Source organism: Nomascus leucogenys, chromosome 23 (assembly GCF_006542625.1).
Source record: "Nomascus leucogenys isolate Asia chromosome 23, Asia_NLE_v1, whole genome shotgun sequence".
In the NCBI taxonomy this organism is placed as follows: Eukaryota; Metazoa; Chordata; class Mammalia; order Primates; family Hylobatidae; genus Nomascus; species Nomascus leucogenys.
The window spans coordinates 28373330-28376620 of NC_044403.1; positions in this window are offsets into that span (position 1 = coordinate 28373330).

A 3291-nucleotide genomic window follows, 5' to 3' on the forward strand; every position below is an offset into this window, starting at 1 on the left:
ATTAAAAATAAAAATAGAAACTTTGTTTTTCAAGGACAGGCACCTGTCAAAAGACATTGGATACTGTAATGGCTACAGTCAGTAAGGCACTTTATTTCCCCAAAGTAGGCTGCAGGCGAAGGGATGCAGACTGCAGCTACGGCATGCACGTACACATTTGCTGATGGCTTCTTAAAACCTGAGCCGAGAATAGGGTCTGATAGCCCAGCCAAGTTTAAAAGCAGACACACACGAATGTAGTATCGTTGTGCCTGAAATGACCATTCTGGATTGTTTAGAATCCAGAATCATCAAAAGCCATGTGGTATGAGGAAGTAATAAATATCCTCTTGAATCTTCTTACCCTATTTTGCACAAATGGATGGCTGCATGAACAGCTCTTGTTAATTGCTCTGAGTCCACACCAATAGAAACCTGCACTCATTCTATAGCTACAGAGGGTTTGTTGGCTTAAGGGGACTTTATCGTCTCAGCATTAATTTCCCTTTTAAAGCTATTCTCAACGTTGGACTGTCTCAGAGATAAACAAAGAGGAATCCTTTTGGCTTAGAAGCCAACTGGCTTACTCAGACTTCCTCCCCTTCCTACCTCCAATTCCCACACTACCAATATTATCTTCTTGAACTAGAAAATCAATTATTTACATGACATAAGGTGCAAGTCTATTTCTTCTCCCAGCCCTGTCCCCTGTGGCCCATGGAGAGAAAATTCCCCTGCCCTCTTTGAGAGAGTCATCTGATCCTGCCTAATCTTCTTAACCTTTCAGTCCCAGAGCTCCCAGGGCACAGTCTGGAGAGGCCCTAGAGGTGCTAGACTGCAGGAAAGCGCAGCTCCGTCTGAAGAGTTACCCATCCTGCTAGCAAAGGGATGCAATGTGATGCTGTCAGGGTTGTCTTCTCCTCTGGCTTTGTCACTTAAGCCATGTGTGCCCCTGACCTGGCTGATAAGAGGCAGAACAGAGCCTCCAGTACAGAGCACACAGACCAAGGATGACCCAGTAGTCAGGCATGCTGTGCTCTCCAGTGGGGTCCTGAGGCAGTTCAGAATAAGGCCTCCTGGAAGAACAGCCCCCTCTCCAGGGAGCTCGCCTCTCAGGACGCATGGGGTATTCTGCGGAGGGAACCGCCCTTGGCTTTCTCCTGCAGGCTTCTTGGCTGTCATGGGCCCGCATGGAGTTTCATTATGCTTAGCATATATTTTTGGCATACTAGGATTTCTTCCCCCTAGGATTTGGCCAAAAGAGGGGAAGGATCAAAATTTGGCAGGCAGGGGGAACAACTCGGCCCCCACTGATGGAGAAAAAAACAAACAGATGGAAGTAAAGACGAGATAGAAACACAACAAGGTAGAAAAAGACCAGGATAATTTGGAACCCCTTTAGTGGGAGGTAAGAAAAAGAAGAGAAAGCACAACAAAAAAAAGAGCAAGTTCAAATCCAAGGGGGAGAGGAGCCCCTCTGGAACAAAACTGCTACCAAAGAGACTAAGATCTAAGGAGAGGGCAAAATCCAGGATTCCTTCTTTTGTTTAAGCAGGAGCAGGCAGAAAAGCCTAACAAACCCCCGACTTTCCCATCAGCAGCCCCACACCCATCATCACACAAGGCCCCAAGGATGGGAAAGAGAAAAGCTAGAAGGACCCAGGGGCCTCAGGACTACAGGAAGAGTGGAAAGTTCCAGACTGTAAATAGAGTCGGAGAGGCTTGTGCCCTTCCTTATTTGTCCGGTTCTTTCATTTGCTGCTTCTGTTTAAGCTCAAGGGTCAGCCGCCGCGAAATGAATTTGCACCTCGGTTTCTCTTTAGGCTCCAAGATTCCCGAGAACTCCAGGGTTCCCGCTTTCCCCATTCTGTGGGACTCCTTGGAGCCCAGGAGAGTGTGCTGAGCAAAGCTGGCTCTTGAGAAAACTCTGGCTAGCTAACTTGCTGGCTGCTCCACTTTCCTCTCCAAAACTTCAGAATTCACCACCCATTGTCCCACCAGAAATCCCCTAGAATTTTAGGGTCATGCTAACTCACAAAGTCCTGAACCCTTCTAAACACACTTCCCAAGAGACTGACTCATCTGGAATTTCACCTCTGTAGACAAGCAGCCTCTTCACCTCCCTTCAACTATCATCCCATACTTATCTGACCTAGTTTTCTTATCCTGCCAATTCAGTGTGATTGAAAACCTGACCGTTTAGTACCACTTAGCAGAGGACCTGGGCTGGCATAGTGCTTGCCTGCGCAGTTTTGAGACAGAGGAGGGAGAAAGAAGCACCATAAACGCTGCTTGCTGCAGATTCATCTACTCGCAGACTCAGACTTAGGAAACCTGCAGAGATGATCCTAAACTCAAGGTGTCCATGCCAGGGGAGGGGAAAGACGGAGGGGAAAACTTCAAGATGAAAGGGCCCTTTGCAGATGAAGCCCCGCTTTCGAAAAAGCTGCAAGATGAAGATCTCCAAACAGCCTGCTGGAATTCTTTTTAGTCTCTTTCCTGATACCTGGTACCTAAGTGCAAATTACGACGTCTGAGTCTACTGCATAAATGTTTGTACTGAACGTCTGCCTTGAAGGGGAGGGAGGATCCCTTGGTTCAATGTATTTTTTCCATCACGATGAGGATACCAGGGTCTAAATGGGAGCCCGATGGCCTCCATGACCAAAAAGGTCCCTGGGAGTGAGACCGCCCTGCCTTCCACCTGAGAGGGAGTCAGCCCTGCTCACACTGCTTCTGTGTTCCTCACGCGAATGGGCTCCCAAGCAGAAACTGTACGGTTGTGAGGTATTATGAAAACAAAAGCGTGAATCATTGTCTTTTGTAGTTATTGATTTTGTCCAGTAAACCTGAGGTAAAGAATACTCCGTCTTTGAAGAATGTCATCAGAGGAAAAAAAAAAAAAAAAAAACCAAAAAACCAAAGAAGAAAAAAAAAAACAACCATGAATATGCTACCAGAAGAAAACAAACTACAGAAGGGCTTTTCCAGTACGAAGAACTCATATCTCAACCATCTACTTCAGGACTTGGAATTTAAGCAGTAAAATAATATATTATAAAAATGTTTATAAAATAGCAGCACACTCTGTGAAACATTACAGCTAGGTACTGTCAATGTGAATAAGGATGGATGATTTTAGCTTCTTAGCAGCGCAAAAAAAAAAAAAAAAAACCAAACTGAACAAAACAAAATGAAAAAAATGAGAGACCCTTAGATTGTTTTCCGTCTTCAACCCTCATACTATGAAACAAGGCAGAATCTGTGTATAAAATAATTCTTCAAATAGCCCTGTTCTGATTTTTCTTTTTC